The sequence below is a fragment of the Labrus mixtus genome, chromosome 3, assembly GCF_963584025.1.
Source record: "Labrus mixtus chromosome 3, fLabMix1.1, whole genome shotgun sequence".
Lineage (NCBI taxonomy): Eukaryota > Metazoa > Chordata > Actinopteri > Labriformes > Labridae > Labrus > Labrus mixtus.
Window position 1 is genome coordinate 7,716,191 of NC_083614.1, and position 14,726 is coordinate 7,730,916.

The window sequence follows — 14,726 nt, forward strand, 5'->3', positions numbered from 1 at the left end:
TTGTATCGGGTTTTGGCTTGGGGACATAATCCCTTCCCCGGCTTGCTCACTGGCAAAGCCACATAGAATCAACTCATCAATACCACATTGTTTACTGCATACAGATGACTTTTCTCAGGAATCCCCTTAGCTCAGTGCGCCATATAAAGACATGAATGAGAGTAAGCTCATCACAATTTCATCTCAGCTTTTTTAAACACTTGAGCAGACATTTAAGCAATTGCAGCAGACACAGATTTCACATCACAATTGTAGACGAATCATTTGGTTTGGCCCCGATGAAAGAGGCCGACAAAGAGCCAGGGTGCTTTAGCCCTTTTTCTTGACTTGCAGGTATTGCTTCAATTGTACTCTCTTTTCTTAGGATCGGAGAAAGGGCCGCTGGGTTGGCAGCCACAGAGTGGTTTCCTTCATATATTCTGCAGAGCTGGACTGCAGGACCACAGATACATAACAATGAGGAGCTTTAGGTCCATAGCTTCATCATGTCACACTGAGCCGGGGTTTCCTCATACTCTCTTCAACTCTCACAATACTGCTGGTTAAGCCCACTACAAGGCTCTCAGAGACGTTATTCCAAAGACAAGAGCAAGAGGTTGATTAAAAGTTGATGTCTTAGGGCTGCATAAAACAGGTTCTTCTCTAATATTGTCAACATGTTCTATACTTTGAAATCCATGAGTTTTAAAACGATATAATCTCATTAATAAGCAAGGCATGATTGTTTCGTACCGTGCCCAAGCACAATTGCTCCTCCCTTCCCTCCCCACAGCTGGTCTGTGGTCATTGTTCTCCACCCATGTGTACACTAGCATATGTACACAGTATGCACAAAGTTGGTTTGCAAATCTGCCAAAATGCAGAGAGAAGAAAGAGTAACCATGGCAACCACTCCAGGACCATCCTGCTAACTGTAGATGTTTTTGTTATCTCTGAGACGCCAACAATGACCCCGTTCCTACTTCCACATCTATCAGCTCAGAGGATGAAACAGGCACGTGCTGCACGGATACGATGGTTTTTGAAGCGACAGGAGCCGTTTACAATTACATCATACAGCGGTCGACTTCCTTGTTTGAGCACGGTTGCGTTCACCGCAGACCGTACTCGAGTACACCTGAATCAAGGCCAGCTGTTCAAGTGTACTCAGGCACAGTACCCTAGTACAGTACGTTTGTGTTCACACCCATCAAATAAACCGGACTTTAAGGCCCCTTAGTGAAACCACCCTTAAAATACCGAAACTCAAAAGAGCGACAGATCTTTATTCAGATTTTAACCAAAAGCTTCTGAGACTGAGTGGGAGAGAGACAGAGAGAGAGAAACAGCAGTGGTGGTTCCAATCAAGTAACCAGGTAGGGAAACACTCAAATATTGACTCTTTTATAAAAGATACAAAAGTTACATTTATGTTTCTTACAAACAGACAGAGAGCAGAGGAGGTGACACTGTCTAAGCTGCACAAATACATTGGCAACATTTCAACATTTTTGGAAAGTGTGCAGGAGTTTGCTTGCAATCTTTGGGAATCAAAAACTAGAAATTACTCCGTAACAAAATGCCTAGGATTGGACTTCGTTTGTTGCAGTAGTATTGACACAGGTATTGGAATATGTTGATATTTACTGGTATTGTATTAAAATGTGCACAAATGGTAGATAAATGTGAAAGTTGGAGAATTGTACAGATTCTGTGGCATATGTTCATAACTTTATACACAAACTGTCCTCAGAGGAAAATTTGGTCCCTGGAAAACTGCTGAGATAAAATGATACGTGAGAAGTTATGGTGGGGGAACTCCTGTAACTCTCCTGGTAGCATTAAAGCTCCAAACAGTGTCCAGGGACCCATTATTTTTATTTGAGTAAAATTTGTGTATTTAAATATAGTATAGAATTGTTTCAATTCTCCAACTTTCAAATTTCACTACCAAAACTACATAGTGCACCTTTAAAGTTGAAAAATCAGGTGTCGTGACAACCCTTGTTATCCGTTAACTTTGGTTGCTTTTTCTGGATTCACACTTAACTTAGCACAGGGTTGAAAACTGATCTTCTCTGGTCATAGTACAGACGGACTGAAAACAGCCAGAACTAGATGTTTGTTTTACAGAAATGAAACCAGAAGTATGCAGAGACTGGACTGTGCATTGAAATATACATAACTAAATGACTCCTCTGATCAATCAGCCTTATCTTATATCGTGTTATTATTATAAACAATTGAAAAACTCACATTCTTACATGGTCTTGCCAGTCACTATACATTTTATTTAAGCAACCTGATCAGCTAGTTTTAGAGAATGACAGGAGAACTGATGGAAACACTTTGAATTAGGTTGTCAGTGGATTCAGAATACTCTGAAAGAATTTGATTATTTTCCCAGCTTTGCCATCCTTAAAGGGGACATCCTGTGGTATTGATATACTCCAGTATATTCCTTTTATTAAGAAGATGGGCTGTAATGGCCTCAACACAATCCCTGCGGGCAAATGGACCTCATCGAAGCAGTCCATTAAATGTTTTTGTTTTTAGCTAACAGGCTCAAACTGTCGCTGAGTGTCTGACAGTGTTACAGAAAGAATCCCTCCAGAGATAGACCTTTTGTTTAGGTCAGATGCTTTGTCTTCTTACCAGATCCAGCCGTTAACATTAGTTACCTCAAAGCCACCAGACTCCATTGACAAAAACACAATCTTTACCTAATCACAGGACATAGTGCTGGTCTAAAGCGGCCTCACAGGGTTTGTTTGTTTGTTTGTTTGGTTGTTTGGTCTTGGTGTTTTGAGGGGTAAGCTCCCAAAAGGATTCATTTTACATATTTAAAATCATGGTTGTTAGACTAACAGTTCAACGCCGCTCGCTGCCTTCAATGCGACATATTGCACAGCCTGACTTCATTTTTTTCTCTCGTCTTAAATAGTGCTGTGGCTCAATTGGTAGAGTCGTCACCTCTCAACAGGAAGGTCGAGGGTTCGATCCCCAGCTGGCCAAATGTCCGATGTGTCCTTGGGCAAGACACTTAACCCCAAATTGCTTTAGTGGTGGTGTATGAATGGGATTAGTTACTTCTGATGGATGCTACTACATAGCGATCATCACTACCATCAGTGTGTGAAAGGGTGGGTGTGACATGTGGTGTAAAAGTGCTTTGAGTAGTTGGAAGACTAGAAAAGCGCTATATAAGCTCAAGTCCATTTACCATTAAAAAAAAAACAGAGAAACCGAATCAAAATGAGAAATAGAGACAGGGTAGACCAACACCTCCTGTGTTCTGTGGGATAAAAATGACTGTTTTGTCAAAGGGATCTGGTGGCTTTGAGAGAAGGAACAGCTGTTTTTTTATCTTTTCTGTAATGTTGTCAAAGAGTTAGAATAACAATCTGGTTTTGGTTGACTTATTTTGATTGGTTAGTATTTGCCCTGAAACATTTAGTCACAGCCATGTTACATGATGTGGCCACTGGCTTAACTAATGTGTTTGTGCAACTCGAAAATGTTTCTACCCAACACTCCTTTTGACCTGTCAATACGTCAAAATTAGGGACCCCAATTAAATGAGCCATGCTCCATTTTTATTCTGTATGTGATATTACAACACTGTTTAGCAGATGCACGGGGATAGCCAGCCTTACCACCCACGTCCCACACACTATAAAAACATCCACAATACCAGTTTAGTGTAGTTAAGATGACAAACACCTCCTTGTTGCTTAAATTCTAAAAAGGTCAATAAGATTTGTCACATTCGTTCAGTAAACAAAGTGCTTTGATTATTTAGATCCCCAGCAGAGTCCTTCACAGAGCAGAGGAGGACTTTAGCTTCTTACAGATCCCTTTGACAAACACACAACACCACAGATGTGTGTGTTTTTTATTGTGAGAACATATTCTTTAAAGTCCTTGAACAAAACAGGAGAGTGTAGGCGATTGTGTAAATCTTTAACAAATGGACACAGTTGGGTTTTCCATGATTTATCCATGGATCACTTGTTCAAAAAACAAAAATCGGATCTTTGTGGAGCTCCAGGAGGAAAACAAAGCTCTGAAATCCTGCCTGTCCAGAAGCATCTGTGCAGCATCAGCGGGCCGGGTTAAACGCTTTGACCCTCAGTCCTCTGTGCCCGGTTGTTTGGACTCTTATTTAATCTGTTACTTCACTGCTCACTCTGCAGCACTCCGACCCTCGGTGACACCCACAGAGGATTAATTGAAAAGCAAAGTTAAACTAGTTGTTTTTGGAAGGCTTTAAACTTAATTGACTGATGGCTGTTGCTGTTTATGTGTCCCTGCTGCTTAAATCTAAACCCCTGCTCACTGGTCACAGCAATAGAAATCCAGCCGGGGTATCTATGTCAGCTCTCTTAATCACTCTGAGGGAGTCTTAATCTCCCCATCGTAAGCACATCTTATTTACTTGTTTTGTGCTCTTCACTTTCCGTGCAGAAAGTGATCGGGGCTCGGCTGAATGTCATCCTGTGGAGGGCTGCGGTTATTGTTGAAGAGCAGCCATTCATCCTCAGTGTATCAACATGCAGCTTGATAGCGAGCATCAAACATATCTGCAGAGCTGAGAACAAAGGGAACAATTGCTCTATCATATGCCAGTTCAATACACCATTATTTTCTATTGCATTGTTGAGGCGTGTGGCCCCTCCCACTACAGAGCCGCAGCATTGATTCAGTTCAATGCATTCATGCTCAGTGTTTGCATTTTAAATATTCCCTCTGCTGTTATATTGTTCCTGCACAAGACATTGAATTAATATAATATGTTAAAAATGACAACTGTAACTAACTGAGGAACACAATGAGGTCTTAATTTGAGGCTGAACAAGAGAGGACAATTTTACAGCATCAGTTTATATTAACATGTTTATCTTTCTCAAGTCTGTGTAAAGCCTAAATATTGTTGACAGTCATTCAAAAGCACAGAAATATCCTTAAAAATATATAAATGCTGTGCTGTCTAACAAAGTGTTTCACAAACTATACCACACTTCATAGAAATATTCAGAGACATACTACACTCAACTTTTAAAAATGATGATTTCTTCTTTATAACCGAATTAACGACAAGCCGTGTTTTCAGCCTTATTCAGTAGAGTTTACTGTATTATTTTTTTTTAGAACTTACTGAGCATACAGACTGTGAAGTGTTTTTTTTATGTTACATCATTTGAGAAGCTTGTGTTTAATATTCTTGATCAAATGGGAAAACTGTCAACAACATTTAATGAGAATGCAGATGAACCCAGGCCCAGGCGAGTGTTTAACAACCATTGAGGACAAACAGAATTCTAACTGGGGCGGCTGTGGCTCAGTGGTAGAGTCCGTCATCTCTCAAACTCCTGCAGTAAATATGTTGATGTGTCCTTGGGCAAAACACTGAACACCAAACTGCTCCCGCTGCTTCGTCGGCAGCACGTGAATGTGTATGAATGGATTTAGAAAGTAAACAAAGGCATTTTAAGATCATAATTCAAGTTCAACAACTTCCTAACTTCCTTACTACCAATGAGCAGTAATTAGGAGAGTGTTGAGCGCAAACTCTTAGTTAATGGCCTTTAGACTATGGTCATGTAGAAAAAAGTGAGCGCTTCATAATGACTAATAAGCAGCTAATACGCTACTAATGAGCATGCTAATAAACAAATAGTTAATGTTGAATATTGTGATGAATATATAAAGTGTAATCAAAGTTTTTATTTAGCAAAGCTGTGCCTTACACAATCCTGCTTTTTCTGACCTTATAGCTTAAAAATTGAAAATTACTGATTGTAAAAAACGTTCATCCAGTTTTACAAATATTACATACAAGTATTTTATTGTTAACTTTAAAGGACCTTCATGTTGATGAACTTCAGGTTCTTCAGTGGTTACAAACATCCCTCCCTGCGTTAAACAAATATCCAATCTTAAGCAGCCTCCTTTCAGGCCTCCATGAAGAGAGCCTGCTTTTGGGTCAGGTACAACCATGAGTAAGAAATATGTGAGGCTTAGACATTCAGGAACAAAGAAGTTGTTTTCTTAATTTTCATTACAAAAAGATGAATTCTGCTGCGTCACATATTAGCCTGAGCGTGGCACATACAGCATTTTACGTGTCGATGGCGTAGTAGACACTCTTTTATAGAGTACCTCCCCTTTGTGCATCTCTTTGTGATAACATCTTTAGAACAGCAATCGATGGGCGATTATTTACTTCAGGAGCTTTGTAATAAAGCTGGGACTGTTTGGCCATGTGCACCTAAACCATCATAACTCACTGATCCTTATCGCGTGGAGCCAGACTGAACAGAAACTCTTATCCTGTGTATATTTTGGAGTAAAGAAGGAAAAGGGAAAGAATTTTAAAAAGCTGAGCAGGCAGGGAGAAAAGACAGAAGGGAGTGAAGTGATATTACAGGCCTGTACTGTCAGCGTCATATATCAAGACCTGCTATATTTACTGTTAATTAGGTGCACAATCCCAAAAACAAGATGCCATAAGAGAGCCAGTGTGAATCTTTGTTAAGCAGTTCTGCTGAATGTTAAACTCTAAAGAGTATCATATTTATTTTTCCATATTACTGTTTTACACGCCATTTATTCTGATCTATCCAACCAGAGCACAGTAGACATGTTATGTTTAACGTTCTTACAACAAACGTTTAAATGTTCATACAACAAAGGTTCAAATCACTTCAAATTAGAGCTGTCAGGAATTTTGAATTTGATAAGCAGGTTTGACTAGAAGGTCAAAAGTATAAAAACTAAAACACACAAAACTATTTCAACACACCATACCTGAAGTTTTTTTTTCCAGGGATTACTTTTTTGCAGTACCAAATGGTTACTTGAGTCTGTAGCCGGGTTTTTACCACAATCATATGAACTGAAACAATCAGGTTAATGTGTTCGCTGCAATTGACCCCAAAAGACTGTACTTTTTGAAAGTGAGGCCTCCACTGCAGTGACATTTTGGAGAGTCCCTTGGGACAGAGTCTCACAGGGAAAGTTCCTGTCTTAGAAATGCTGCAATACTATCATGTCTCATATTGAAATGTAGCAGAATTTAAAGTCATATGTGTGTGATGTAAAGTGTTGTTTTTTGGGTTTTTCTTTAACTACTTGGACAGTTTCAAACATCCAACCAATATGTTGTTTTTCCAGAGAGAATCCAAAAACAAAGTTCTTGGTAGGTTTGATATTTACTTGTGGCATTGATATAGTGTGTCCTGACAATATTGTGGCTGGTGAAGTGAGAGCTGGTTAAAAAGGGAGATATTCACTTTTATTTATAAAAAAAAAAAAAAAAAAACAGGCTGAATTTAATGATGAGGAGGCAAGTTTTTGGACTGACTTTAGTCACCAAACGAGTGCCTTTATACATCTGTCTCATCCACATTCAAAGCAACCTATGAATGTACTTCACCTCATGAAGCATACTTTGTGTATCATCATGCATTGGATATGGAGCCGGCCATATGTTACTTCAGCCACTGCTCTTGCCTTTGCATTGTCCTGCATGGCAGAAAATAAAGAGCTCCACTTTGTCTTTTCATGTTACATCACATGGGTAGATTTGCTTTTGCCAGCAATGCTGTAGTTTCATTGGCCACAAAGCTACGATCATTTAAATGTTCTGGAGAGGCAGATAAGATGTTATGACATCAAGGTTGTCAAATTTTAGATACTTAAGTTACTTTTTTTTTAAATGATTAAATCTATATTATTTTGGGACGCAGGATAAGCTAGCACCCCATTTAAAAAGGCTGTAGTCCTGCAGTGGCCATGGGTTCCAATCTGACCTTGGCTCTTTGCTGCATGTCATCCCCATCTCTCTCTCCTCCTGACATGTCCTGTCTCTCTACAACTGTCCATATCTAAAAAAGGCAAAAATGGCCACAAAAATGACTTAAACTGTGTTATTTTGACAAAAAGAAAAGCTGCTGCAAGGGCGAAAGAGAGAGAACTGTCTAAATTTCAGAAATTTGTACTCAATTCTAAATGTTGCATAATGTATTTTGTGAAATGAGGACAGTATGCAGGAGGACTTGCAACATTTTGGTCATTAGAAACAAGAAATTACCAAACATTGGGTGCCTAAGACTTGTGTTTTTACTGCCGTGGTATCAAAAAAAAGTATCAAATCAACAGATTTTTACTAGACCTGATCAAAGTTTAAAAATCTGGCTGTGACAACCCTTTTTGAGATTTAGACACATCTGAAAAGGTAAATATGAATCTTGGAGACATTGTAGATACTCTGACAGTGTTACCTTACACAAATGCACTTTCTTGAAATGATAGGAGCCAAATAGAGGATTTTCAGATGGTATTTTGGATTGTAAGCAAAAACAAAGATTTAAATAAGACTCTACAAGGATTTCACTTTGAGTCTTGTAAGCCGTTAAAACAAAATTCTTACAAACTGTTTAGATTTTCTTGTTGGAAAAAGCTTGGAAGAAAATGTGAGGAAAACTATGAATCAGAGAAACATGTTCTATTTATAAAAGATGTTTAGCTTACATGCAGTTTTGAGGTATGAGGTAGGGATGAAATGTTTGGTTTAAAAAAAAGAAAGTAAGAAAAGAGCTTTATATCACAATGTATATCACTTCCCTAAGAGTTCAGCCATCAGTGAAGGATTTTTTTATCTTTATCAAGCATTTTTATAGTAAAATGTGTCAAGGAAAAGCAGTAGAACATCTATAACTCTCCCAACAAAGAGTTAAGCGTTTTCAATTCTACAGTGAAGCTAAACTGTTCTTGAAATTCAGCTGGCAGACACCCCTCGCTACTCATCCGTCGATTTGATGTGTGCTTCAAGAACCTGGCCTGAGCAGACCGACCGTGAGCCAGGAATACAAACAAACCAAGAAGCATCCTTGGCAAGTTTGTGTTTAGCATCGCTGTGGCCCGAGCATGTGAGGTGGTCTCCATCAATCCACTTCTGTGCTACAGTGTAATGCTGACTTCAACTCTACTGTTGGACTTAGAAATGTGTTGGATTCACATAGAGTGTCATTACAGGCTGGATGGATGAATGCATTTAAACCAGGACTTAAATATGAAGGCTTTTCTATGGATTCACCACAAAATAAGAGCCTGCATGCTTGAGTCGTCTATTTTGCTCAGAAATTAGAGGTTGCATACTGTATGTGTTACAGCACATACATCTGAATGAAGCAGTGGATAAAAAGGTCAGTGAGACTGAAAGAAAAACATCATATTGATAAAAATTAGAATTTTTTCGCTTGATATAAACTTGTGAAAACATCGTTGTCACTGATTATTTTACATGTTTTCCAAGAAATTAATTCAACAATGGTGCTCAATATCTGAAGTCTCCCACTATTTCTTGTCATTTGTCTTAAAGTTGACCTATTATTCTGGACCCTATTTTAAAACCCACATATAGTGTCACAAAGCTGGATACCCAAACTAAACAACTAAACATGAGCGAAGTTTCAGATCATGAGGTGAATGTATGTAGGGAGTAATCCCAGGATAAATCTGCACTGTGCCTCTCGTGCTCGTTCTACAAATCACACGACAGTTCCTTCTGGACACGCACCTGAGCTGTTGAATCCTAGGCTCTCTTCTCCCAGCACTGCAGAGCATGTTTTAGGTTTCACAGACTGACAAAATGAAAGGTGAGAATGAGTTTACTATGAGATCTTTAACTTTCACATCGACAGCAGCAGCAAGTTATTGCTCATTTTGACCATATCATGACAAGTTCAGTTACATCTGTCAATTCAAATTGAACAAACTGCCAAATGAAGGTTCGACTTCATAAACAGGATGATCTCGTACACTGTGTTGTATCTGTCAAATGAAATGCTCAACAGTTCCTCTTGATGAATAATCCTGTTTTTAAAGGATGAAGGACCTCAATCTTCCCCGTCTAACGTCTTTCATTGGAAGCCCCTCAGCTCGGCCTTGTCTGATGATAAAATTCTGTGAACTGACATCTCAGTGGTGGTTATAACATTTTAATAAATCTATACCTGGTACTCATCCCTCGACTGCTGAGCAATGCATTCTGCAGTCTTAACTAAAGTGATGCTGGGCTGCTATTGACAAAAAGAAAAGGAGATACATTTCAAAAGACTCTAGAAGATTTTTGATTGTATAAAAGACAAAGAGATTTTTCCATCGCAGACGACCTTGATATATATTCTATCTGACAACAATTGCCAATTGTTTCCATGGTGATTTACTCTAATGCAACCGGCAGACAACAAAAACAATACCAAGAGCTCTTTTTAAGAAAACATCAACATGAATACCAAAAGATGAAGGCGACTCAACAAAACTAAAACATTATTTGAATGAAGGACTAATTTAAAATTTGCTAGAGGAAATAAACAGAAATATGGACTATTGTTAATTATTAAAAATTAACCAATGAGATGTTCTTGAGGTCAAAATATAAACCAATGATTTTAATATCAAATTAAACAAAAGATAACGAAGTGCGTTGACAGACAAGAATATAACTGAATATTGGTAGAGTTAGTATTTCATCCAAGTTGTTGCATGAACAATGCTTTGAGACGTTACATGTGACAATGGCATAAAAACTTCAGTTATCTTTCAATATCTCTCACTAGACCAGGCTTTCCCAACCTTGGGGTCCCAACACAACGTAGGGTCAACTGGAATTCAAAGGAGTCGCTTGAAATTTTAATTTGTTTATCAATAGAAAATATATTGTACACTGTGGGAATAAACCACGTTTAAAAGCTTTTTGTAAGAACGTAGAAAACATCAAATTACGGTCAGAGAAGTCGTAGTTAAAAATCTGAATTTGTTTGTTAGTCACATTAGGGAAATGAACACAAAAGATAAAAGATATGATTTTAATGTAGAAACTAAAAACTCTCAATACTTGAGTTACAGAACAGTACTGTTTAAGAAAAACTCAAAACTGAAACTGACACCTGGTACTCTGCTGCTCCCAATTCCAGAGAGGGGGGCGATTCAAATCGGTATCGGATAATTTCATCGCTGATATTAGTAGACTTACTCACCAGCCAGAGCCAGCACTGCATTTGAGTTTCATTGTATTACTCTATCATTTGTCTTTCACCAGCAGAGTGTGCTACGTATATGGATTACAAAAAGCATTATCACTCAGATATCAAATCAAAGAACGATATCTGCAGATTTATTGGTATCAGATTTTTTTCTCTTCTTAATAGCGATATCGTTAAAATCCCATATTGGTCAGGCCCTAGTTGTAAAGGACACGGATATCTTTTTTTTTAGGCATACACTCCAATATGTTTGCAGGGTGGTTTTACATTTCCGTTGCAACATTGCAACACTTACTCTAATAAACCCATCTATTCGGACCCCTATCATATCCTTTCACACACTTTCACTGTGCAAGTAGTGTGCATGTCTTTTTTCAGGATTTGCAATGGTGTAATAATAGCAAAAAAGTCCTCGGTTTTTCCATTTATTCCCTATAATAACTGAAGCATCTCTTTTGTGTGCTCCATATCTCAGAGGGCACACATAACTTATTATTATCACTAGAAGAATAAAAGTGTTAATGAAAGCCGTCGTAGGGAGGAAGCTTCTCCGACCACCTGTTCAACATTTTCATATTCAGTGAATTAGAGCTCAGGTTCCCATATGAGCACCTTCCCATCTGTTTCAAAAATATATCAAAGTTTGGTATTCAACCACGGTGCATGCTTTGCTAAACACAGACACCTCAGAGCTCCCTAAATTCAATGTGTGTTTATCACAGTTTACATACTGTCTTCATATGTCTGCTGTTTGTTATTTGGTTCATTCGAGTAACGTTACTGTGTCCTAATGTAAGTGAAGATGGGCGAGTGGAGTTAAAGTAGAAGACTCAAGTAAAAAAAACATATCATGACTCTATTATTTTATTCTATTAGAATTTAAAACACACAAGCATTATTACAATACTGATGGACTTTTATCTGAAATCAATTAAAGCAAGGACCATTAGTGTTATCAGGACATGCAACCATTATTTGGATGTGGCTGTTAAGGCACTTTCCAGCAGCTTATCAAAAATAATGCCGACAGAGAGTCCGCTAATCTGCAGATAAAAACAAAGACTCACTGAAGGCTGAACTAAAGTAGAAAATGCTTCATTAATATGCAGCAGCAAAGTCTACAAGCACTGTTTGCATTATTCACTTTAGGTTTAATGATGAGGTCTTTCTTTGGATTTTCTCCCATCTATCAGAAGCAGCAGACAGTTCATGTAACATCAACCAAACAAAGACAGTAAATGATCACAGTTACTGTCTTAAGGAGTCATTTTGCAAACAGAAACGTTAAAGCAAAGGAGGTCACTGTGTGTTTCATTATGTTAGAAATTAATCCCATATGATTTCAAATATGTAGATGCTATATTGTGCAATGATTTTGGTGCTGCAAAAGCTGAATGAGTGTTTAAACGCAAGTCATCAAATATAACTGCCAAGCCATCTATCTATCCACAAAGCTCTCTATCCATCCATATACTGTATCTATCTATCTATCCATCCATCCATCCATCCATCCATTCATCCATCCATCCATCTATCCATCCACCTATCCATCCATCTCTTTGGCCCTGCATTCACTACATTACAAGATCTATGTAAAACTGCATAACTATACTTCTTCCTGCTCCTTTTCAGATATGTAAATGGTTTCATCATGTGTTGACTATTTCTTTAGCACTATACTTTTATTGTTAGTAAGTAATATTTTGGTTCTCTGTCTGTCTGCCCATATGTACAATCACTTCACCTTTATACATGTTCAAGGGACACTTTCAAATCAAAACAACTCTTGCGTCACTTATGAGCATGCAGGGCTTAAGTTAGCAGAAATGAATATGCAATAGATGGTTTGAATTACAAAAAAAAGTTTGGATAAGAAAACAATCATAAAAAGCATCTTCCTCTTACGCTTCCACGAGCATAAGCATGTTGAGATGAAAACACAAATACGGCACAACTTCATGACACAGATTCACTTTTATATTGTGTCTACTTGATCTAACACCAAGTGTCATGATGAAAGGAAAGGTCAACAAAAAAGGTGTATTTGACGTAACTACTACAAAATATGTTAGGTACTGAAAAAAAAAGACAAAAATCTGTTCTGTGTGAGTAAAGAGCTGTTAGGCTTATGAGCCTAAAATAAACAAGGTTTGTATCATGTATTAAACATGTTGTTGCTTTTGTTACTTAGATAGTTATTGGTAATCTTTGACTTCATTCTGAAGGCTTGGGTCTTGGATTCATTTAAAAAGCTTTACAAAACAAATTGGATGAGTTTTTTCATCTCATCCTACCCCCTTTTCAGACATGGACTAGTTCCAAAAAGAAAAATCCGGACATCACAGAAATTATGCCCTCATTTTTGTTTGCATTAATGTTTTTGTTGTTGTTTTATCACGTTAGAAAAATGTTTTAAAAAGGAAAACGAGGTGTTAGAGAACAATGCGCAAAACTTGAAACACAGAGAAATGTACAATGTGCAGAGATGATCAAATATATATAAGGTGCATTCATGTATCACATAGACCGAAGTCATGCAAAAATGTATAAAATGTAAAGTACATCATAAAGCAAGTTCACCAACCCAGCAGACTCTCCATACGACATCATGTGACCACGCTGTCACATCTGATAATAGAAAAAGTTCCTTTGGAGGAGAAAGCTTCAGCTGGGTACCGAGAAATCATCTGAATAGAGCGAGCGTTGTTTTCTTCTCACTCACGGGACTTTGTTTTTCTCTTCAACAGGTCTAATAGTGTAATTCAATCATGTATCATGAGGAGACCTACTGTACGTCAGGAGTGCAGCTTTCTACACTTTGCAGATTGTCTATGACGCATATTCATCTCCTGAGCAGAGGAATTTAAACAAATACGGACGCCAAAACAGAATCACTTATTTACTAAAGAATTGAATTCAGTATAGAATGATAAGTAGTCGTACATATTTCCAGAATTCCTGAGATAAATACACTATTATGTAGAATCAAACTAATTAAATGTAAACTACTATTTTCTTTCGTGCCACAATCTAAAGGCAGAAATAAAAATAACATTTATGTTAAATTATCACAAATGCAGAAATACTTGATGGAAACAGGAAGCCACATACAAAAATAATATAAAAAAATGTTCTCAGTGTTGTATTTTTAAACAATTTTTTGGTATATTCTAATGTAAAACCTTTGCAGCCCTTGTTGCTCAAATGCAGCTCTGAAAATACTGCTTCACAAAAAAACTAAAATTGGGCATCCTTCACACCATCCTGCTCAGCACCACGTAAAGTCTCATTGTCCAACCATTTGTAAAATGTGTGATCATTCTGATTTGATTGGAGTTAAACCCATGAGCTGCATTTCAGTTTTTGATTTTCTTTTTTTCAAACGTGAGGGAGGTTGAACGGTTACAAAAAAAAATGGCAAGAAAAAGGTAACACTTCATTCAACAATCTAGACAATATGCATGTCATATGTCCGAAAAGTTCATAATAATTATAAGCCATTTTTTGCAAATGCTACCAGAACAAATGTAACAGGTTTTGATTTTTTTAACAGGGATTTTACTTTAAACGTTCTGCAGGTAATCAGTGTAAAGTAAAGACAGACTCTAAAGCTATAACAGGTGTACTATGTCATTTTGTACTGTAAAACACATTTGTTTAAGTTGAACAAATAAAATGAAATTGTGAAGCCAAACA

At 37.6% G+C, this 14,726-nt stretch overlaps 1 protein-coding gene across 4 annotated transcripts in view; it reads right to left on the reverse strand.

The window, feature by feature from the left end:
* The window catches only part of lpp (LIM domain containing preferred translocation partner in lipoma), a 182,118-nt gene that overhangs the window by 145,030 nt on the left and 22,362 nt on the right, over positions 1–14,726 (reverse strand). The window lies entirely within an intron of this gene.